Consider the following 24611-nt stretch of genomic DNA (forward strand, 5'->3'; position numbering starts at 1 on the left):
ACGCACTCAGAATTTCTATGTATCAATATGATCATGCATAAAGCAAGAGGCTGAGTCTGTGGTATCAGGTTCAAAAGGGCTTTATTCCAATAACTCGAGTCATAGGGAGAATAGTTCCATCACCACAAGGGATCAGGAAGGGTAATTCTCAAAATATTCTCAGAATATTCTCAGAATATTCTCAAACTTTATTCACAGAGTACAGTATATATACATTTCAATAATATACGTAAGCAGGAGAGCAAGAGAGAATGAGATAAGAGCATGTGGGTGTGTAAGTAGGCGTGAAGGTGGGCGTCCATGTGGGCGTCCACTTGATAATAGGTGAATGTCATAGGTGGGTGGATGCCTGGAGAGGGTTGCGTGATCTGCTGGAATTGTACTGGAACTTTGCCTTACTTGTGCTCAACTCGAGCATGACGTGTAACTGACGTGGGGAAGGGTTGCTGTGCAACCGGGGAGTCTGGAAGTGAGGCCTTCAGTGTCAGGACGACCAGCACATCTTGTATTATCTGATATCTACAGTCTGGAGCAGGGACTGATTTGTGACATAGGTTGCCCATCACCAAGAGCCAATGTGGCATCTATTTCTTCATTTACTGCGTAGGCCTTACATGGGGGCTATGGGCTTTTCACTGACGTGAGCTTTGCAATCACACGAAAAGAGACAGAAAGGCTAGGCTCTCTCCTTTGCAGACGGGTCGTGTTTATTCCTCCTTCTCCAGGCAGGAATTTGGTTCAGTAGGAGTAAGCAGATAACCGTGCTCAATACTGTCTCGGCACCTCGGACAGGGCCCCTTTGGCTGAGGCCCAAGTGTGCAAGGCCAAAGCTGCAGCTCTCAGAGCGTCTGAGGCCTGAAACCTCTTTTCGGCTCTGGCTGAGCCATAAACCTGGGTTTTCATGAAAATGCAGGAAAACATGGTGCAAAACGATTCAGATAAAATGATAGCGCACGTTTCGATCCAGACGGTGGAGCCTCTCCTCATTAGAAGGATACAGGGGCGGGAAGAAGATATGCAAAGTGATGGTCTGTCCTATGTGGAAAGAGGTAACCACTTTGGGAAGCAAAGAAGGTCGAGTTTGAAGGACAACCTTGTCCGGATGAACAGCAAGGAAAGGAGGTTTCGAAGAAAGAGCATGAATCTCACTCACCCTGCGAGCAGAGGTGATGGCAACTAGAAAAGCAGTCTTCAAGGTCAATTGTCTAAGAACAAGTATGTAGTGGCTTGAAAGGAGCCCAAATGAGGTAGGTTAAGACCAGATTCAAGTCCCACTGGGGCATTACTAAAGGAATAGGAGGAAAGAGGTGAGTAATGCCTTTAAGAAATCTATTTACAATAGGGGGACTTGAAAAGAGAAGACTGATCAGGAAGGTGCAGAAAGGCTGAAATGACTGAAAGATAGCCTTTTAGGGTGCCCAGAGCAGAGCCCTGCTGGGCCAAAGAAGAAAGCAAAATGAGAACCTATGAAACAGGGGCAGAAAGGGGATCCACAGGCCTTGCTGTGCACGATGCCACAAATTTGTTCCATCTACAGGTGTATACCGTTTTAGTGAAGGGACGCTTGGCTGCCAAGATGACATTACAGAATTCGGGAGGAAGGTCAAAAGCTGTCAACTGTCGCCACTTAATCTCCACACAAGGAGGTGGAGGCTGGACAGGTTCAGGTGGAGGACCGTCCCCTGCTGCCGCGACAGAAGATCCTCCCGAAGAGGCAGTCTAATCGGAGGATCGATGGCCATGTTCAAGAGCTCGGGATACCAGGTTCTCCGTGCCCAATCCGGAGCCACAAGAATGACTTGGCCACAGTTGCGTTTGATCTTCTTCTGCACTCTGGGCAGAAGTGGTATAGGCGGAAAGGCGTATAGAAGACTGCAATTCCACTTGTGGTGAAAAGCGTCGCCGAGCGAGTGCAGCCTTGGAAATTTCAACGGGCAGAACTGCTGACATTGCACTTTCTCTTCGGTGGCGAACAGATCTACCAAAGGCTCTCCCCACTGCAAAAAGAGACCTTGCACCACCTCCGAGTGAAGACGCCATTCATGATCCATCCTGCACTGGTGACTGAGTTTATACGTCCCCTGGCGTTCAGGGAACCTGCCAGGTGCCAGAGATCTGTACGACATTGGACAGATTCGCCTGATGCTGCACCCAGTTGAACTTCAGGTCCCACTGCAGAGCCCGCATATGCCACATGGCATAGTCCACCAGCAGGATGCAGGAGGTCATGACGCCCAGCAGCCTCACCAAAACCCGGGATAGAGGCTGAAACATCGGTATCATAGCCTGAATATCTCGGAAACGCTGCTCTGGAGGATAGGCCCAAAACTGCACTGCATCCAGAACTGCTCCGATAAAAAGGAGCTTCTGAGAGGGAATCAGGTGTGACTTGGCACGTTGATCGTGAACATCAGCGAGTGCCGGAGGTTCGCCTTCAACAGCCAGTTGTCGAGTTAGGGGAAGACTGGAACCCCTGATCTACGCAGATGAGCTGCGACCACCGCCATCACTTTCATGAACACCCGAGGGGCGCTGGTAAGGCCACAGTGGAGCACAGTAAACTGAAATGCTCATGGCCTACCGTGAACCGTAGGCAACGCCTGAGGGCCGGCAGGAGGGAGATGTGAAAATAAGCGTCATGCAAGTCCAACGCTACCATCTAGTCTCCAGGGTCGAGTGCAGACAAGATCTGAGCCTATGTCAACATTTCAAACTTCTTCCTCTGGAGGAAGAGGTAGACGTCCCTGAGATCTAAGATAGGTGGCAGGCCTTTGTTCTTCCAGGAAGTACTGGGAACAACAACAACCTACTTCTGGCACAGGAACTCGCTTGATGGCTCCCTTGGCCAAGAGAGCCGCAACTTCCTGACGGAGGAAGGCCAAGTGATCCTCTGACATGCAGTGTAGTATTGGTGGCATGAAGGGAGGGGTAGTCTGTTTGATGTGATGTTGTGCCAGTGGGGGGGGGGGGGGAAATGATGGTGAATCCTGCCACCAACTGGCAGGCTTGGAGGCTGATGCAGAGGGGGCACTGGTGAATGGCCTGCTAGCTGGCCCCCAGACTCACGACTCTGGGTCCCATGACCCCTTCCGTAGCCACAAAACTGGCGAAATGCGGACTGAACGGGACGAGAGGTGGCAGCGTGGCCCAAGGATCTGGTTGTAGCCCAAGAGTCCTTGAAACGCTCTAGCGCATTGTCCGCCTTGTCGCCAAACTGGCGACAGCCATCAAAGGGCATGTCCAAAAGAGTTGACTGGACATCCCCGGAAAAGCCAGTGGACCTCAGCCATGCGTAGCGTTTTAAGGCTACTGACGTAGAAGTCATGCAACCTAGCGAGTCGGCAGTATCCAGCCCACATCGAATGGCGAACTTTGCTGCGTATATACACTCTACAACCGCATGGGTGAGTACAGTCCGGGCCTCCTCCGGGCACTGTGGCAGCACTTGCGCAACCGTGTCCCACAAAGAGTGGGTGTAGTGGCCCAAGAGACGTGCAGTGTTCACCGACCGCAGTCCTAAGATGACGGAAGAAAACATCTTCCCAAGATAATCCAGCTTCTTGAATTCCCTATCTGGGGGAGCAGTAGGGAACGCAAACTTAGAGGTTGAGGCCTGGATCACCAAGCTCTCAGGGGTAGGGTGTTAGGAGAGGAAAACGTGTGCACCAGGAGCCGAACGACTCAAATAAGAGGTCGACAAAAAGTCAAAATACACTAGTCAAAAAATGACCAAGGGTACCGCTTTCTCCAGATCTGGGCTGGCTGGTGTAGAAAAATAAAGAACTGAGTTTAGCGCGCAGGGGCAGCATCTAAGTAGATACCGCAATGTCACCCCGGCGATAACGTCAGTGACTAATGCGGAGTCGACCGGTGCTACCTACTGACGTGCAGGGGTACTGCTGAAGAAAAATTCTCTGGATCCAGACTGACGCCTGGGTTTATTCTATGGTAAGGAATCTATTTTACTAATAGTCTCTTTCAGCTATATGCAGTAATCACAGTGTGTAGAGGAGTATGCTCGTAAAGATCAGTGGCCCACCTGGGGTGCCAGAACGTGAGGAGTTTGAGGAGGGCTCGGGAAGTTTGCCGAGCCCAAGAGACCTGTGCTTGCAACGAGAAACCTGTGCTAGCTCACACTCCGTAGCATGTGGTGCCCAAAAAGTGTTTGGGGACGCTTGCCAAGTCGGGCGGACCTCAGCTGGCAGCCAGGAATGTCTCTGACCTCTAGATCGGGAGACATTGTGCCCTCTATCTAAGGTCGCCAACTCGCTTGCCCCAGCCCCACACCACAAGGTAATCTGTTGTTGAGACTATCGTGAGTGGACCCGAGCAGTCTCATTGTGCCTTGTGTGCACCCACAGCTGGCTGCCTGGAGCAACTGCAGCTCGCACCACCGCCTGAGGGGAAACACTGCTCCAGTTTGGAAGGGCACCAGCTTCCAGTGCCACCGTATTTTGTCTATGAAGGGATGGTGATTCCGCACTCACAAAGATGCTGCCGGGTGCATGAAGGCCTAATCTGGAGGGACCAAACCAAGTAACTCTTTCCTTCCACTTTGGGTGGTCCCGACAATCTAATCAAAGTGTCACTAGCAGGTGCAACGTTTATCGTTAGCTGGTGTAGTTTGGCTGGTGGCCTGGGTCATGAGGCATAGTCAAAACCTGTGATTTCTTGACAATTACAACTGTACGAGGTATGTGATATTGGGAATGTAGCAGGCCTGTGGTGTCAGATTTAGTCTGCTTCCCAGGGGTGGCATAATACATGCTTCAGCCCCTGGTAGGTCTGTGAAGTACCTATGCCCTTGGTATCTAGGGTACCATATACTAGGGGCTCATAAGGTACCACAGTATCCAATCACTAGTGCATCTAGTATGCACTCATAGTTGTTTAGAGAGAACAGAGAGACTGGGGGCCTGATTAGCAGGGACCCAGCCAGACTATAGCTGGAAACCAGTGTCAACATCAGAAAAAAAGTGGGGGCAACATAAGTGCAGATCCTACTCTCCTACACACATATACTCTTAAGTGCATTACAACCTACCGGTAAATGCTAACTTTGGAATGACTGCATCAAAACATGTCGTGTTTGGTGTCAAACAACTTGGAATCATACCCCCACACCAGTAACTGGTGTGGGAGTATGATCCCACCCTTCTAGAGGGGACGATATGTATCCACTGTGGAAACACGGTCGGAATCTGAAAGAGCCCTGGCATCACAAAATGGATACCACCAGCACAGACACTGGGCTGCCCTCCTGCTGCTGACTGAAACTCGCAGTGGAGGAGGCCCAACAATAGGCATCCTGTCACAGGGAGGTGTCACCACCTTCCAGACAGGATTTAGTGTATTGGGGCTGGGTGGGTGCACTCCTAGAGTGCTTTGAAGTCCTGCACTAGGGGAGCAGTAGGCTCCTCTGTGCATATGCCAGCTCAAACCGGTTCAGGGGCTACCTGTCCCTGCTCTGGCACGAAACTGGACGAAGGGAAGTGGGTGTAACCACCCCCTACTCTGACCCTCCCAGAGGAGTGGTCATAAAGCTAGTCCCTCCCTTTCTTTTAGTATAAGATAGGGAACCCTTGCCATTGCAAACTAGATAACCCTGGACGACGCTTTACAAGAAGAATCCTGGCCCTTCGACGTTCCACTACCTTTGGAAAACGGAAGAATCTCCCTTGGAGTCAAGGAGTGACTCCCCTGCTTGGCAGGCACCAAAACTTTGAATCAACGGTCGCAAACTTTCCCGCTCCCGCTGGAGTCCGAAGTCCCTGCAGCCCCGGAGGTGGATTTCCGGACTTCTCGATGGCCATTGTGAGTCCCCAGCAGAGCTGAGGCAAGTGGACCAGAGTGACTAGGAATAGCAATACCCGGGAACCGTGCACTATTGTCGAGTGCAAACCCTTCACGACGTTCTACGAACTTGTGCATTGGAACATTTGTGGCCCAAGCCTCTAGCAGGTTGTGCACTGAAAATCAGAGGCCTACCCCGTCCGCGGGCTCCTGTGAAGCATTTCCTCACGAGGCGTCTTGCCGATCCCTTGCCCGTTGGCTTGTGGGTCCCCTGTAGACTTTCTGATCGAACCAAAGGGCTCCCCTGGTTGCTCCAGGCCTTACCCTCGCTGGGTGAGTCCCTCAGATCTTGCTGGTTTGCACCACTGACTTTATTCACTTTCCACGAGACTTGCTGTTGCCAAGGCTTGTTGGCTCCAATCCGGTTGCCGACACCTCAGTAAGCTGCAGACGTCGTGGGACACTCCGAAAACAGCTGCTGGTCATCGTCGATGCCTCCTGGTCCTCGTGAGCGAAGAGTCAAAACACCCTTGATCACCTGAAATCACCCGACTTCCGTGGGCATCCATCTTCCTGGCCCCGGGTCACTGGCAAGTGACTGTGAACACTGTCCCTTCTGCTTTCAGGTCATCTTCATCTTGAATCCAGCCTTGGATTCCACCGGACACTTCTTTAGTCTTCGCAAGCAGCAAATCTTCTTTGGCTGCCATAGTAAACACCGACGCGACCCAACACCAAAAGACACCTATGCACCCGGCTTCCCTGGGTGAGGCAACTCGTGCACTCCGGTGCCCTAGTGTGTGTTGGCCCTCAAATTACTTACCTTGCAAGTGGCTTGCTTGGAGACTTCCTCGAAGTACCCTAAAACTTTATAAATCCAACCACGACTTGCTCCATTGATATCAATAGGGAACCCCCGGCTGTGTTCTCACACTGCATGCGTCTCCCGTGGGTCTTTTACTTACCTGTCTGGTGTGGATTAGTGAGGCCCCAGCGATTCTACAGGCCCTACGCCTTGTCCCCTTGTAAGTCAACTTTCCTAATCCTCTTTCCTAGGGCCCCAGACATATTTGTGCTTAACTTATTGTGAAACGTTGATATTTGAATGTGTTCCTGGCTTCTAATCTCATAAAGAGATTAGTAGAGTGTGTTTAGAAATAAATACATATATATTTGATATATATACCTTGTGTGGTGTCCTTTCATTTGGTAATTCAAGAGATTATAAAGGTAAAACAAGCTGCTTTACATTACTCAGACTTAGCCTGAAGGCTGCTCTCCACAGCTACCACTAGGATAGCTTTCTTTAAAAGGTTGTCCTAAACCTATCTACCATAAGAGTCGAATTGGACTGGTGCAAGGTGGCCACTATAACTAGTAACCAGCATATGCCAGGACAACTTCTCACAATTGTTTTGTTAACTTCCCTTCGCTGCATGCATTTACGATACTTCTACTAAAGTTGTTCACACTGTTTAAGTGCCATTCATTGTCAAGATACGATCTCTTCCCACAGAAAAGTGAGACAACTGGTGGAATGCTTGCTTTTCATTACTTAGTTGTATAAAGCAGATGCTTTAGCCATAGAACACTTGTGGCATTTCCTATTCATGCCTCAGTATCCTTTTGCACTCTGTAGGCATTATCGGATTGATATTTTCAACTTAATCTATTTGGCCATTATGATCACATTTTAACCCCTTCGACGCGCATGACGGAACGATTCAGTCATGCACGTCGGTTGCGCTGTGCGCATGACGGAACCGTTCCGTCATGGCCCCGCCCGCGCACGGAATCTTCAGCGTGGCGCGGAAATCCGCGCCGCGCTGAAGAGGTTAAATGTTGTAATAAACATTGCACATAAAAAATAAAGGTAATATACCAAAACCAAAAGCTCTAGGCACCCCACTAAACACCTAAAATTGCTATATTTTAATGCTAAACAGACAGTCACAAGTGCAGTTACCTTGCAGATAGCATGGTCATGATTTGAATGGTGCAGCAGGTGCAGTGGCAATGGGCCCAAAAGTTGTTACATCTCCGCTAAACACCTAATATTACTATTTTTTAATACTATACAGGCAGTCAGAAGTAGTGTTACCTTACAAACAACAGGGTCATGATTAATGGTGCAAGGGCACCAGGTCCAAACTTTATGACCTCCTCCAAACACCTAATATTGCTATATTTTACTACAATACATGCAGACACAATTGCAGTTATCTTACAGTTAAAAGGGACTTGATTTGAATGATGCAGCAGGGGCAGTGGAACCTCGGCCAAAGGCTCTAGGGACCCCACTAAACACCAAATATTGCTATATTTTACTACTAAAAAGGCAGTCACAAATGCAGTTATCTTGCAGCCAATAGGAGCATGAATTGAATGGTGCAGCAGGTGCAGTAGTAGCACCGGGCCCAAAAGTTGTCAGAACTCCTCTAAACACATAATATTGCTACTACATCAATTAATTATATATCCCTCTTTAATTTTCAGAAGTTTGCATCACTTAACTGCACTATACCACTAGTAACAGCACACTATATTGCCTTCTTGTACATAAACAAGTCATAACTTTTTAACAGACTTTCTGTAACTTCTATTGTACAACTATTCAGCAAGCTATAACTGACAAAAACCAGCTTGTTGTTAATCATTCATTCATTATCATCTTTATTTCGGTCACTAGGACCATAAAAGAATGCAACAGATATACAATTGAAAATTAGACAAATTAAAAAAAAAAAAAAAAAAAGTTCACACATGATTAAATTAAAAACAATCATAAAACATTTGACCTAAAATCATCAAAAATATTCATTCAGCTAAGTTTAGCTTGATACATCGGTTGCGGCTGAACCACATTGCTGTTAAAAATTTTGCAACTGCAAATACAATTGGGGCCGATAAATCTGTTTTTAAAATTCTGTATGCTGGGAGATGTTGCCTAAAGCCAAGATTTTTGAGGAGTGGGACAAGCCAGTAGTTCCTTGCTCTTTGATATGCAGGACAAAAAAAATATAATATGCAGATCAGTCTCCCGCGGGTGAGCACAAGCTGGGCATTGCGCTGTGGGCTGGGGAAATGTCCAGCGGTCTGTGTACGCCCTAAGGGGAAGAGTACTATATCGCCATTGCATATATAACTTCCTTGTATTCGAGGGGCCAATATCATTAAAGGCAAGTTCTAGATGATATGAGTCTTTAAACCCCAAAAAGTATTCAGTTAGGGACCCCTCCCGTGCACTCTCGATTGAGACGCGTAAATTATGGTCATAATAAACCTTGGAGCTTTGCGTGAGATCCTGCAACATGCATTTCATGGATCAAACCACAAATCCGGTCTTCCTAGTGACTCACATGCTTGTTTAATGTATCTTAGCCATGGGATTTGTGCAGCTTTAGGAAGACGCAAAATCTCTAGAAGCTCAGCTCTATAATTAGATAGTTCCGGCGTGCTCCATATTTTGCGCCAGAAAGTTATGGGTCTAAGTCCCAACTCCTCTGTAATGGGTCTTAGGCCCACATCTAATCGCAATGGGAGGAGTGGGGTACTAGACGGTAAAGCTGCCAATTGCCTTAAAAAATTGTTCTCCGTAACCTGCAATTTCTGATCGGCAGTATGCCCCCATAATTCACCCCCATATGTCACTGCCCCTCTTGCCTGGATTTTATACATTTGGAGGCAGGGACCAAATGGCTTGTAGGTCAGTCCTCTTGTCATCCTAGAAATGCCACCCGCCAACTGGGTCAGTTTCAGATTTGCCTTAGTTCGGTGTGAATCCCATGTCATGGACTGGTTAATTGTTACCCCCAGATAATCAAACTTATAAACCCTCTCTAATCTGGAGGACCCGATCATGGGATTCGCGCGTGTTGAGGAGGGCGGATTGAAGATCATATACTTGGTTTTAGAAGCATTAATCTCCAATCCACGCTTCACACAGAAGTTCACAAATCCGTCCAACACCCGTTGTATGCCCATAGGGGATTTGGAAAGCAGCAGGGTGTCATCTGCAAACATGATGGCAGGCACCCTGCTGCCGTCCAACCTGGGGGCATCGATGTTACTCAACCCATTAAGATGGTTAATGACCCCATTGACAAAGAGGCAGAAAAGGGTCGGTGCAAGCACACAACCCTGTCTAACCCCCCCTGTCAACGGGGAAACCATCCGAAAAAGTTCCCCCTCTTCCACACCTTACCCTGGCAAAGTTTCCCTGATGTAATCTTTTCAGAATTAGTAAGATGTCGGCAGGAACCCCTAAATCCGTTAAGACAGCCCAAAGTTTATCCCTGGGCACTAAATCGATGGCCGCTCGCAAGTCCACGAAGACCGTGTACAAGCTGCCGCCCTCGATTGACACAGACTTCCAGTATAGAAGATTCAAGCGGAAAATCTGGTCAATCGTTGAGATTCCTCTTCTAAACCCTGCTTGATATGGACTCATATTTTCACATTCTTCAATCCAATCTTGAAGGCGATTGAGCATCAGTCTACCGAAAATCTTTTGGGGAACATCGATAAGACTGATGGGTCTGTAGTTGGCTGGGAGCAGAGGAGAACCCTTTTTAAATATTGGGACAATCTCTGCGCCTAGCCAAGTATCTGGCACCTCCATACCCCCCAAGGTGGAATTAAATAGAGTCGTTAGATAGGGTGCCCAAACATCCGGTTCTTGCTTGAATAAATCGCCCGGCAGGCCATCTAAGCCTGGTGCCTTGCCTGATGCCAACCCGACAATAGCCGCTCGAACCTCCTTTATTGTGAGTGGCACCCCATTCGGAGTAATGCTAACCGTCTGGGTGGGATTAGTCCTTTCCCCTTCAGGTGACTTATATAGGGACTGGAAATGATCTTGCCATACCTTGGCTGAGATGTTGGGCTCTATTGCAGAGGCCAACTCCTCAGTGCCTGTATTTACACAGCGCCAAAATTTACGCGAATCCCCACATGCCAGGGAGATAGTAAGTTTTTCCCATTTTTGGTACTCCCATTCGCTTTTGGCATTGGTGATCAGGGTCTTATAGGCCGTTCTCCTGGCCCTAATTTCCGCGCTTCCCTTCCCCGCCTCAGTTTTTGCCTTGCAGCATGCAGTGTTATACCAGAGGGGACCGACAGCATGTCCATTAATCCTTTTAGGTATGGTAGTAAGGATTTCGGACACCGATTTAATGAGGTCTTCATGCAGCTGCCCTAATGGTTTATAAACACCCTGGGTAATACCTTGGGCCTTTAGTGCCTGGACCTTTTCGAGTGTAGGAATTACCCGGGCGTACAGCTTGGATATCTTCCCTGGTTTAGAAGCTAGTTTCTCCCACTTCACTCTACGTCTGTTGTTTGTGAGGCCTAACCCCACCTCCGATGCCACCCTCTGCTTCCCCATGACCTCAAGACCAGGATGGTCATATTCCAATTCCAATGCGTTGTGGTCGCTATCTTCCCTAGATGTCACCCGGAAGTCTCTAATAAGCGACCACGAGGCCAATGGGACCAGGATATAGTCAAGTCTTGACTCCCTGCCCACTCTATTATAGGTGCATCTTGGAGGAATATCAGATTTTGTCCTTCCATTGCAGGCCCGGAGACCATATTTCAGGGTTAGGGATGTGATTTGTAGAGCCAGAGGGGTCCAAGCTCTTGGGGCCGGCGCTTGCGATGGAGGTACAGACCACACCAAGTCCTCCTCCTGAGCCAAACCACCCAGTATGCCCGAAAGGGGCTCGAAATGGCAATTCAGATCACCCCCTATTAAAAAAGGGATGCCCTCGGGAATTTCATTTAGGGCAAGCTCCTCAATAGTACGCGACTCCTGCGTAATATTGACTGGCCTGGAGTAAACATTTATCAACAGAAGGCTATGTGAATTTGGCCATTCCAGCAGTACAGCTAAAATATCCTTCTTATTCAGTGGAAAGACAACGGCCCTACATCCCAGGTCGTTAGCCACCCAGATTGCAAGACCTCCCGAAGGTCGCCCTCTGCCCCCCCATATTGCATGTGTGGAGAATGCAGCAAAGCCTGTGTGGATGACTTCTTCCTGCGCCCAGGTTTCTTGGAACAAGCATATATCTTTATCCTCGATAAAGGAGCTCCAGGCCGGACAGTTCAGTTTATTACCCAGACCCGCCACATTCCATGATAGAATCTTAAGAGAGGAGCAGTTACTTCTCTCTGTTAGTGAGTTTGGAAGCACGACCATGCCAGACTGCGTCCCCAGTGGAAGGTTGGTGTCTGAGCTGCCAGCTTGGACGGCCATCAGCTCAGTTGTATTATGTGGAGAGCTAAGGGTCCCTGCACCTACCTCTCCGTATGTGTGTTTCTGCTCAGGATAAACCTTCTCCATGAGGGTAGCTGATGGTATTTTGGGTATAGGGATCCTATTTTGGCCCAAGTCCTCCCCACCCCCGTCTTACTCGGTCAATCCACCATATCTAGGTTGCTAAACCTGTTATATGTAGAAAAATGATCATATCGCGGAAATCTAGGAAGAGGGTAGCCCCCTCTTTCTCTTGGGCCCCATCTACCTCCTCTCCTGTGTACTAGTTCCCAGCCCTCCTCTTCCTGCTGGAAACTTGTAGATGGATAAAAGAATGATAGAGGAAGGGATTGAATAGAAGTCCCCTGGGCATGGTGTGGCCAGCTACATATATGTGAGACAGTAGAAGGGTCCCTGAAGTTAAACAGGACAGTCTCCGTGGATAGATTTCCTGGTGTCACCTAGCCATGGGACTCTTCTCACCATGAGGACCTCACTATGCATTCCTTCCGGGAGGGGCCTGTTAATAGAAAGCCAGTGGATTACCTTATTTTTAAGGGCCTCCACGGGTTCTCTAATAGATGGTTTTAGTTCGGGAATGCCAGTTAGAATGACTGTATACGGAATGGCTTCCGGTGGCAAGTTGACTGGCCTGTGTTTTAAACCATTACCATGTACCCCTATTGCGGGCACAGCCAACTTCTCTTGAGGACTTGCGTTTGCTACGCAATTTGGGACTTGTGAGTTTGAGACTTCTAGAGTTGGTGGTGTAAGATGTGTTTGTATCAGCTTGGAAGGAGGGGGCCCTTCCTTAACTGTAGGCACTGGAATAGACTTCTTGCCACTGTGGCTCGGCCCTCCACTTGTGAGTTGACTAACTTTTTTAGGGGCATCTGCTAGTTATGCGATTCCCTTTTGGATGTTCAATAAGCACGTTTCCATCTTTGCTAGACGGTCTTCTAGGGGATTGAGCATTTTCCTCAGGAGAGTACGAATATCCGAAAGAATGGAATCCCCGTCCCCCGATATGACATTTAAGCTGGGAGGGGTTTGGGCCGGAGTATGGGAGGGCGGTGCCCTTTTTTTGGTGGCAGGTTTGACCCCTTGCTAACTAGGTTATGTTGGTTGCCCTCACACCTAGGGTTATGCTTTGGAATCTTGGGCTTTCGCCCCCCTGTGATTTGTGCCCTTCTTTTCCTTTTCGGAATAGCTCCCTCCCTCTCCCCCTGTGATGACTGCACGAGCTGGTGAGCCCTATCAATTGTTGCGTCCTTATTAGAGACACTCACTTTGGCAATGATTGGGAGTGGAGGGGGCTTGGGTAATGGAAGAGGTAATATACTAAGCTCTACGGGGGCAGAAATATCACAATCAGTAGTGGGTATGATAGAACTACTTAGGTCCGATAGATCGAGCATGCCATTTACCCCCCCAGCATCTGATAATATGCAATCAGGCGTTTGTTCTGGGGTGATGGCATGTGCGAGGGGTCCCAAAGAGGATCTCCTAACCCAGTCAATTTCTTGCGAAATGCGCCTTTCTAAAATAGTAATTTCATCAATAAGAAGTGACCCCGCTTTAGCAAAATACGTGTCCACAGTACCTTTTGCCATCCCTGCGGCCAGTGTAGTTTTGCTCCTCGTTTCTCTTGAAGTCATGGTTCCAAGATTGTAATGAGGAGTCTTAGGCCACGAGGGGTGGCCCAGGCCCTAACTCTCCCGTTCTCGAACGGCCTCAAACGGCCCGCTCTTTGCCCGGTCTTCGCCCCGTGCAACGCCCCGCGCGTGTTCTGCTAGCGCGTGTGCACGGGACGTTTTAAATAGGGAAGAGGTCGCGAGGAGGAGTGGGCGGGAAGAGGCCCCAGCTGCAACGGTGATGATAGCGCTGTGCAGGCTGGTCCTCGCAGTCCCACCCGCGAAAGGATCACTCAGCAAAGGCTCCCCAAAGTCCAGCAGAGTCCAGATTGACCCGGTTTGAGGGCGGGAGTCACCAGCAATGACGGTGGTCAAGGTATCAGCGAGCGGCCAATCACATAGGAGAAACCAAATGCAATTACCAATGCTTGTTCAAAGTGAGATGGAATTAGAAAAACCCAGAGTATTCTCCACAGCAACCCATCTTGAATACCAGAATCCCACATAAGAGTGCAGGGAACAGGTTAAATGAGCGTCCCTTCATAAGAAAGTATGTCAATCACTCTAACTTAAGACAATACAAATACATTCCAGTCTCAACTGCAGTAATTTCCTCTGGTGTCATATTGCTAGCCCAAGTATTTAAAGCAGGCTTTGTCAGCCTTGGAGGCAAACTCTTTAACTACCATGAGCACCATTATATAATGTATATACAGAAACTATATTAATGTGGAGGACCCCACTATAAGTTAGTGCGGACTTTCTGATGCTGTGAACTTCTTTTAATGCCAAACAAACTGATTAAATGTGAATTTTACTTGCCCTATAAATGGATTTAACAAATGTAGAATGTGTGTGGACTTGTTTTATTTTTTTTAACTCTCAGCAATAGAGAGCAAATCTGTTATGCAACACTGGCACTGCTGCTCATTCAGTTTAATCTGTAGTCCAGTGCATCTACCATTATTAGGACTTGAATATTTTCACAGTGCATTACCTATATCCTGATGACCCTCAAATCCCACCCTGAAATGTCACAAAGACCACACCTCCCCTCCGCCGACATACTCAGACAACTCACATAGTTGCCAATGATCCACCCTCACTGAAGACTCACAACCCCTCTCAACACAGGCTGAAAAGATCGATCTCTGGACTGTCTATGAGCGAGGCGATGGACTTAGCCAAAACCTGACAATAAGCCTTCTGCCTTTTTTTACAAAGCTGGTGTTAGGACTGGCCGAGTACACTAATCCCCGTCTGGTTTTTCTAATCCTCGTCTCAACTATCTGTTGTTTCACACTATTCTCTTCTGACTTTATCTTATCGTCTGGTCTTCGCTGTTCTCTGCTCGTATTCTCGTTTCACAACTGTCCTCCAAAACACACAAAGGTGTCTCGCCATCTGCAAGTCAGTTAGAAATCTGTTAATACATCAACCTGTGGGGAGGGGTGACAAACACAGTTAGCGGAGAGGCTTCTTCGAGTTACATGATACTCTTGTTTTCCAACTTCTCCTATTGGTTCCATTCTGTTTTCCGACTTCTTATTGGCTCCTTTTATATGTTTTAGGTGTGTTCTTGGTTAATGTATATGTCACCTATGTACTATATAAGATTGTGCGCCACGGAGTGAAGTGGCAGTCTCCTGAGAACCTACCTCGTGTACTTCTAGGATAACTGTACTAACTGCAGCTAATAAATCCGATCTTTTACGCCTGACAGTGTCCCAGGTGAACCCCGGAGAGTAAGGCGTACCCTGCGCCGCCAGGCCCATAAGGTTCTGGTTCTTCAACTGGCGCCCAACTCGGGCGGCTTCAGTGGTAGTGGTTCTGCCTGAAGGTCGTGAGGAAACCCGCAAGAAAATTCTGGAGGAATCGCGAGCCACGTCAAGCGACCCCTGTATGTCGAAGTGGTCCGAAGGTCTTTTGCAGCGTGGTTACTCCTTCCTGATGGCTACTGACGACTGCTGCCCATACTGCCGCCCTGCCTTGGCCCTTCCTTTGGTGATGTATGGTAAGGCGAAATGATAGACGGGCCTCTGTTGGCGTAAGAAGACATCCTTAGTCAAGTATTTGGTGGGTCGCTCCCACAATTTTGGTTCTTTGTTTTGCCCTTTGGTCCTTAGATTCAACTATTGCAAAAGCCGAAGCCGAGGGGTAAGCGCATTTGTGCCGAGTAACGAGTTTACCCCCTTTAAGTTTGTGAACAGTCCAGTGAAATCACGAGATGCCTGGTCTGACTAAGTTTGGTAAAATTTGTTGCTTTGGTTGTAATAGGGATTCCCGGCTTGAGGACTCTTGTCCGATTCCTTCGGTTGGAACTCCCACATATGAGCTCTATTCTAAACATGGTGTTGGCCCAATTGCCTTTAACGAGACATGGACCCGTTACACGAAGAAAGATGGTGTTTTAAAATGGCCAGAAAACGGTAGTTTCGAGCCTGAAGTACTAGATAATTTGGAAGCAGTTTTATTTAAAAGAAAAGCCCGGCCGGCAATGTTTGACTCTTTCCGCCTTTGGCGTAAGGAAGCCAAACAGGGAAATTAAGCAAGCAAAACGAGATAGGAAAGCACAGGGTATGACGATTATACAGGCTGCCCAACAATTCAAAGATGACGAAATTAATAATGCGATGGAAATTTCAGAGAGACAGCATCGTATGGCGATAGATAAATGCTATCCAGTGTTGCGTTTCTTCTCCCGATAACAAGAAAGACTTAGAAGAAGATCCCCTGATGTCTCACTTATTGAGATTGCCTCCGCCCTATGCACAAGGTGCCAATGCACCCCTGTTATTACTGCCTGTTCAGCCGCCAGTAGTACCTCCGCCTGCTCCGGCTCTTCCGAATTTGCCATTACCAGTTTTGCCTTTAAATTCTACTTCTTTGCCCTCATCTCCTGAAGATCGATATCCTTTTCCTTCTGCTCCTCCTGCAATCACTGGTTCTCCTTCTATTAGTTCAACTAATACCTTGTCCCCTATTCTTATGTCCAATTCTCCGTCTGTGCGTAAGTGACTCACAGACACTGTCACTGGTATTTGATCTCCTTTCTTTGAAGCTTTAAATGCGTCTCCGGCTTTTGCTCGATGACAATCTCGTAGTCAGTTCCCAGATTCCGAAGAACAAGAAAGGTTGGACTCTCTCGCACGCACATGGATCGAGAAGGGTCCCCAGTATAGTGTGCCCGATATTATGTCTACCTTTTCCCAATGGAATGCGCCTACGCAAAGATATGTTTTCAATTTAATGTGTGATACTCTCGTTAAAGAATGGGAGGATATGAATTTGAGTTCGGTTCCACAGGGTCTGTTAGATGTTCAGGCTGACTTCGATAAAGGACTTATTGTGGGTTCCAAGGTTGAGAACGCTGTAAGGACACTTGTTACCTTTAGAACCTTATTGTCCTCTCAGACTTTCCTTGACTCCGATCCTTCGGTTAGACTGACACTGAAAAATTATCCTATGAGAGAGGTTCCTCCAGTGTGGAAAGAAGAGGTTGCAGCTCAAGGTAATAATCCAGCTATTCCTGCTCATTTCCAACGTATATGGGTACATGTCCCCTGGAAGAGATCTGAAGTTTTAGCACTTAAACAGACTCTACCGGATCCTCGTAAGAACCCTGCGGATTATTATAAAGAATTGTCACAGAGTGTTGATGCTTGCATCATGAATTTAGCCGATATTGATATGTTAATGGGAAATGTAGTTCCGCAAGCGTTATGGGCTAAAATTCGTAGAGAGGATCACGTTCAAGCATTAGGTGGTGATTGGGCTGCTATAACTGCCGCGGATGCAGCTAAAGTGGGTGGTGCTAAACCTGAAGTTTTGATCTCAGAACTCCCTGGTAGGATTATTACATTAATGAAAACAATGATGCCTGCTTTGAGAGTTAAATGGCATAAATTAGCGGCATGCAAACAAAAGAAAGAGGAGTGTCCGATTTCTTCACTCGTTTCGAGGAGACATTTATCGATCACGGAGGTCAAGATATGGCTACAGAGGGTGGACAGCGATTATTTGTGGACAAATTTGTATTTAATTTACTTCCCGAGCTGTCGCACAAATTGAAAGATTCTGAAAGTTCATGGGCTGTTTCTTCTTCTGCCCAGATATTGGCTACTGCACAATATTATGAAAATAGAGAAAAAGAAAAGCAAGAGAAAAAGACGAAAGAATTAAAAACGAAGGTTCTCTTGCAACAAGCCTATCCTCCTCGTTGTGCTCAGCCTCAGTTTCAACAGCCTCCGCAGTTTCAGAGGTTGTATCAAAAGCCTGAGCCGTATATTTCGCGACCTTTGTTAGGACCTAATCAATGCGCCTATTGTAGAGAGGAAGGTCATTTTAAGAATAGTTGTCCGGTTTTATTGCAGCGAAATGGAGCACTATCTGCTCCACGAGGTCGTGGTGGCCTCCAGTCAGCAAACAGAGGTAGAGGTCGAGGTGTGTTGACTCAAGAACAACGTTCCCTTCCTCCTCCTAATTCCGTGAACTACTTTGATCAGCAAAATGTTAGGTCTACACAGTACTACAATGAGGACCATTATAATGAAGGTGAGAATGAAAGTCTTCATGTTAACTAGGACAGCCATGGACAAAGTAAGGGAGTTGTGTCGATTCCAGTAGATCAGAATGGACCTTATGTTAATGTCACTACAATGGGTGTTTCAGAGCCATTTGTTCTATATACTGGTGAGATGAGAAGTTCTATCATTCATTCTAAACTCCCTGGGGCACATTTGTCTGGCTTAACGAAGGTATCTGTAGGATTTTCTGGCGCCCCAGTTCATAATCCGGTTTCTTGCCCTTTGCCTATTTCAATTGGCCCTTATGATTTGGAAGCTCCGCTTCTTTTAACGAATGGTTGCGGTGAGAATCTGTTGGGCTTGGACTTATTGAAAAGAATGCATGCTACGATATATTGTTCTCCTTCTGGTGTATATCTTACTTTAGGACAAAAACTGACTTCTCCAATGTATTTGTCTAAAGACCAATTTCCACCTGAATTGCTTTCTCTTCCTGAAAAGCTTTGGGCTACAGGTCCGAACGATGTGGGTTGCCTTGAGATCCCACCTTATGCTGTTACTCTCAAACCTACTGCTGAATTGCCACTCATTCCGCTATATAGAATTTCCACTGAAGGTGAAAAAGCGCTTTTGGAAATCATTCATGATTTGATTCAGAAGGGTGTGGTTGAGGAAACGAGAGGAAACATATGCAATAGTCCTATTCTTCCTGTTCTTAAACGCACTGATCCTTCTCAACCTCCTGTTTATCGTTTTGTAATTGATCTTCGAGAGGTGAACAAAATTGTTGTACCGCAATTTCCTGTTGTCCCAGATATCACTGCTCTGTTGACAATGATACCTTCCACAGCAACTTGGTTTTCTGTTATCGATCTAAAGAATGCCGTCTTTAGTATTCCTATTGCTGAAGAGAGTAGGGATATTTTTGGCTTCTCTCTTGGAGGCCGAAGCTTCCGGTTCAAGCGCGCAGCTCAGGGCTATTGTGAGAGTCCCTCTATTTACAGTCAAGCTCTAAAATGTCATCTAGATGCTTTTTCTTTACCGTCTGGTGCTACTCTTATACAGTATATGGATGACTTGTTAATCGCTGCTGATTCAGAGGATATTTGCAAGAATGTGACTGTTGCATTATTACGTCACTTGTTCGATCTGAATCATAAGGTTTCACCTTCCAAATTACAATATGTTCGCCGAGAGGTTACCTACTTGGGTCATCTCTTGTCAAAGGAGGGAAGGCAGTTAACCCCAGAATGAATTCAAGCGATTGCTCAAATGTCTGTGCCATCCACACAAAGCGGTACGTGCCTTTCTGGGCATTACTTCTTATTGTAGGCAGTGGATTCCGAACTTTTCTTTGTTGGCTAAACCTCTGTTGGCACTCACTTTGAAAGATACGCCTCAGCCCCTTCCGTGGACTGACGAATGTCAGAAGAGTTTTACTGACCTACGTACTGCTCTATGTTCTGCTCCTGTATTGGGTACTCCCGATTACCGTAAACCTTTCACGCTCTATGTTCATGAGGGAGAGGGTTGTGCATTGTCAGTTTTAACGCAGCGTTTTGGAGACAAACGGCGACCATGTGCTTATTTTACGGCTACGTTAGACCCAGTAGCTAAAGCATTGCCTAGTTGTCTTAAAGCGACAGCAGCAGCAGCAATTTCTATTCGTCAGTCTGCTGGAGTGGTGTTAGATAACACTCTTATTGTCATGGTGCCACATGCAGTGGATACTTTACTGAACAGAACGAAAACGCAGCATCTTACGAGTGCTCGTTTGCCTGGATATGAGCTTACGCTCTTGGCTAGTCACGTGCACATCAAACGATGTAACACTTTGAATCCAGCTACTTTGTTGCCTCTTCCAGTAGAGAAGGGTGTTCAGGAACAACATGATTGTTTCCTCCGTACTGAGGAAGAGACAAAATGAAGAATTGACTTGAAAGATACACCGTTAGAAAATCCTGATGGAATTTTATGGGTAGATGGTTCTTGTTTCAAGCTTCCTAATGGAGATACAACTGCAGCCTATGCTGTTACTACTTTGCATACGATTGTGGAAACAGCACGCATTAAACACAATTCAGCTCAAGCAGCAGAACTGATAGCTTTGACGAGAGCATGTGTATTGTCGAAAGAAAAAAGAGTGAATGTGTATACTGACAGCCAGTATGCATTTGGTGTGGCGTTCAATTTTGGGCGTCTTTGGAAAGAAAGGGGATTCCTTACTTCACATGGCACTAAGATACAACATGGGCAATTGGTGACTGACCTTCTTGAGTCACTTGCTTTGCCTGCCCAAATAGCGATTGTGAAGTGTAGTGCACACAAGAAGATTAGAGATGATATTGGCCGAGGGAATGCATTTGCAGATGAAGTAGCGAAGAGGACAGCGAGAGATGCTACAAGTCAAATGTATGTTGCAGGTCCTGCGAATTGGGTCAGAGAGAGGGGAATGTATGAGGATACAGTAGAAAGTGTAAAGTCGATTCAGGAAGAGATTACAGAGAAAGAATTGAGAAAGTGGAAAGAAAGTACAGGAATGTTAGATGAAAAGGGATGTTGGGTGGAATTGTCCGAGCACCAACGTTGGCTGTTACCAGACGCCTATGTACTACACCAGTAGTTACTATGGCGCATGGTCCAGCCCATTTAAGCGCAAAGGGAATATGCAAGCTTCTGGCTCCAGTGTGGCAAAATGAAGGAATCCCAAAGTGTGTAGACAATGTAGTGAAACATTGTATTGTTTGTCTGATGTACAATCCAGGAAAAGGAACCCCAACTGCGACAGGTCACTTTGCTCCTCCGACTTATCCATTTGAGGTGTTGCAAATCGATTACATTTACATGAAAAGATGCAACAACCTCAAATATGTTCTGGTGGCGGTATGCGCCTTTTCCAGATGGATAGAGGCTTACCCTCTGAAAGACAATACAGCTTTATCCACAGCTAAAGTTCTACTAAAATAATTTTTCCCTAGGTTTGGTTTGCCGCGCATTGTCTGGAGTGACAATAGGAGTGAATTTGTGGGCCAAGTCATGCAGAAAGTTTGTGCAGGTCTTGGTATTAAGCAGAAGTTCCATGCGGCAAACCATCCACAGTCAGCGGGTCTAGTGGAATGTTACAACGGTACTTTAAAGCTTAAGCTTGCAAAAATACAAGCTAGTACAGGACTTAATTGGCCCGATGCTCTACCATTGGCTCTTCTATCCACCAGAACTGCTGTACACTCTCGTTTGGGACTTAGCCCTTACGAAGTGGTCTTTGGGCGTCCAGCTAACATATGGGGAGTCCCTCGTCCTAAGAAATATTCAGACTTGCCATATCCAATGTTGATTGATTACTTGCATGACCTTACGACTAAATTGCGTGTTGTCCATCAACAGGTTCAAAGTGCATTGCCGGAGGCTTCCACAGACCCAGGTCATTCCATCCAGCCAGGTGACTGGGTGTGCGTAAAAACGAGAACAGCAGTAAAAGTCGAAAGAAAAATTGGATTCACGGCGTGCAATGCAAGAAAGTACCTTTGCCTCTACCGTTTGATCAGTGGGTCCGTAAGGGTATTAAAGACTCTGAGAGCGAGAAGGTTCCACGATTTGTACCATTTAGTGATGCACGCCTGAATGGAACTTTGTCGGAGAAAGAGGACGACGACTTTCTTCAGGAAGCAATACCACCATATCGTCGTTTGAATACTACCAATCCACGAACATTGTTCCGAGACCAAACGGCACCTGACAAAGAACATTATAACCTAAGACCTAGACTCAAGAACACTTAGGATTTTCTCTTATGTAGTATTCTATCCCGGTTGCAGGGTCACGGTAGGAGTCTTAGTTGTGACCTGAGTAGTGGCAATAGGCCTGCAGGACTTGCAGTGTCAAAAGGACGGCAGACAATCGTGACTAAGTGCTTGAGGAAGATTGCCGTGAGCATCCACTTAGAAAGATAGAAACTACATTAGACAAAAGAGAAGGAAAGGATAAGATGAAAGAAAAATATTATAAATCCATGTACAGTCGTTGTGGTATTGCTTTATGTGTTATTATATTATTGTGTATTTTATTGGCGTGTACAAGTTGGATTGTTTATGCTATGCAGCAAAAAGTTGTCCCTCCTTCTATCTCTTCTTCTTCTACTATCTCTCCACATCCATTTCATACACTTCCCCCAACATGAGCTCATTAGACGAACTGAATATTATAATAAATCATTTATTCAATTATTACATCAACATCAATTAGTAATTAATACAACCGACTGTTGGGTATGTGGACTTATGCCACATACCACAGAAAAAGGGATGCCGTATTTAGTTCTTCCGTTCTCCTACGAAAGTTCCGCTTGGGCTTATTTTGTTATCTTCTCCAACGCCTATCAAAGCAAATTCAGACGACCCGTTAGTTCATATAGTGGTGGTCCGATTTTAGTCACAGCTCATTGATAAAGGGAATGGTAGCTATGGCTAAAATCATGGAAAATAGTAAGATTTCCATTGATGAAAGAAAAGCGTATACCAACTGGAACGTCACCAATTATATTAATAGCCTTAGTGATAAGGTTAAACAGGGAAAGTCTCCCCCGATTTGGACTATACCACATCAGGGCAATTTCTGTCTGCGAATAAATGGTCAGTTTGCTGACACCGTACAAAGAAATAACTGTTCCCACACATACGTCTACTCCTCTCAGAATTCGCCACCGTTAGTACCATCTCAGGGCACATTTCATCTGTCACGATAGGGCTTACACGTAGTTGCCGACTGATTTCTCTGGTACCTGTTATATTGCTTTTCTTCTTCCCCCTACATACACTGCTTCTGCAAATCATCATCGAAACAGATATGGCAGAGGGATTATTGATTCCAAGGACACAGCAGGACGAGAGGGAGGAGATTTCCTTAAAGGATTTCTTCCTTTTTGGGGTCCTATGGCCAACAGCAGAAATATAAGACAACTGGTTTGTGTCGTAGAAACCACCATAGACATCACTGTAGGAGCCTTAAGTAATATCACGGCAGAACTACAGGCGGATCGTCTTATGACTTTGCAGAACCGTGTTGCCTTAGACTTTGTTCTTGCGGATCGTGGGGGAGTATGTAAATTGATCGGGTCGAGTTGCTGTATTTCAATACGTGATGACGCTCCGACAGTATACCAAGCCATTTCTAAGTTACATATAATCTCCAAGTCGATTCATCAGGACGAAGGAGATTGGTCATTATTGGAATGGTTTTGGGGACTACTGTCCAAATGGGGTTGGAAGGTATTGACATTCCTTGGAGTAGTTTTAGCCATCATTTTCTCTTGTTGCCTTTGTATGCACTGTGGCCCCGCCATCTGTGACCTTTGTGCTACTGTGTGCACCCCTAAACCCAAGTCACAAAGAACAGAGAATATTAGAATGATGCTACAGCAACAGCTCGATGACCTCATGGCCATCGACATTGACTCAGATTAACATGAGTCTATGTATCTTGCCTGAGTTCTGGCAAAAGGAGGGTCTGAGGAAATTTGATTTTCGATCGTGATCTTATCGACCCGCCATTTTGTGCTCCGCCGCCATTTTGTGTTGCCCTCCTCACCCAGGCAGCACGGCGAAGGAAGTCTTTTCTGCTTTTCCTGCAGCATCGTGTCGAAATAAGCCTTCTGCCTTTATTTACAAAGCTGGTGTTAGGACTGGCCGAGTACACTAATCCCCGTCTGGTTTTTCTAATCCTCGTCTCAACTATCTGTTGGTTCACACTATTCTCTTCTGACTTTATCTTATCGTCTGGTCTTCGCTGTTCTCTGCTCGTATTCTATCGTTTCACAACTGTCCTCCAAAACACACAAAGGTGTCTCGCCATCTGCAAGTCAATTACAAATCTGTTAATACATCAACCTGTGGGGAGGGGTGCCAAACACAGTTAGAGGAGAGGCTTCCGAGTTACGATACTCTTGTTTTCCAACTTCTCCTATTGGTTCCATTCTGTTTTCCGACTTTTCTTATTGGCTCCTTTTATATGTTTTAGGTGTGTTCTTGGTTAATGTATATGTCACCTATGTACTATACAAGATTGTGCGCCACGGAGTGAAGTGGCAGTCTCCTGAGAAACTACCTCGTGTACTTCTAGGATAACTGTACTAGCTGCAGCTAATAAATCCGATCTTTTACGCCTGACAGAGTGTCCCGTGTCTCTGTGTAGCTGAGCAGGTGAACCCCGGAGATTAAGGCGTACCCTGCGCCGCCAGGCCCATAAGGTTCTGGTTCTTCACTCCAAGATCCTAGTAATTACAGGATTCAGGAATGACATCAATCCTCCAATAATTGGCAGACACCTATTCCAACCCACATTTTAAAATATCAGCATGTACTTAAGAACGAAAAACAAAAACTACAAAAGGCCACCTACTCCCAT

The 24611-nt window shown here is 46.5% G+C and overlaps 1 long non-coding RNA gene across 1 annotated transcript in view; it reads left to right on the forward strand.

The window, feature by feature from the left end:
• Positions 1 to 24366, forward strand: part of LOC146811904 (uncharacterized) — a 47643-nt gene extending 23277 nt beyond the window's left edge. The window contains exon 3 of the long non-coding RNA XR_014965844.1: positions 21597 to 24366. This is a non-coding gene — a long non-coding RNA (uncharacterized LOC146811904). The remainder of the gene's footprint in view (positions 1 to 21596) is intronic.
• Positions 24367 to 24611: the final 245 nt, after the last annotated feature.

This window comes from Triturus cristatus, chromosome 7 (assembly GCF_964204655.1).
Source record: "Triturus cristatus chromosome 7, aTriCri1.1, whole genome shotgun sequence".
In the NCBI taxonomy this organism is placed as follows: domain Eukaryota; kingdom Metazoa; phylum Chordata; class Amphibia; order Caudata; family Salamandridae; genus Triturus; species Triturus cristatus.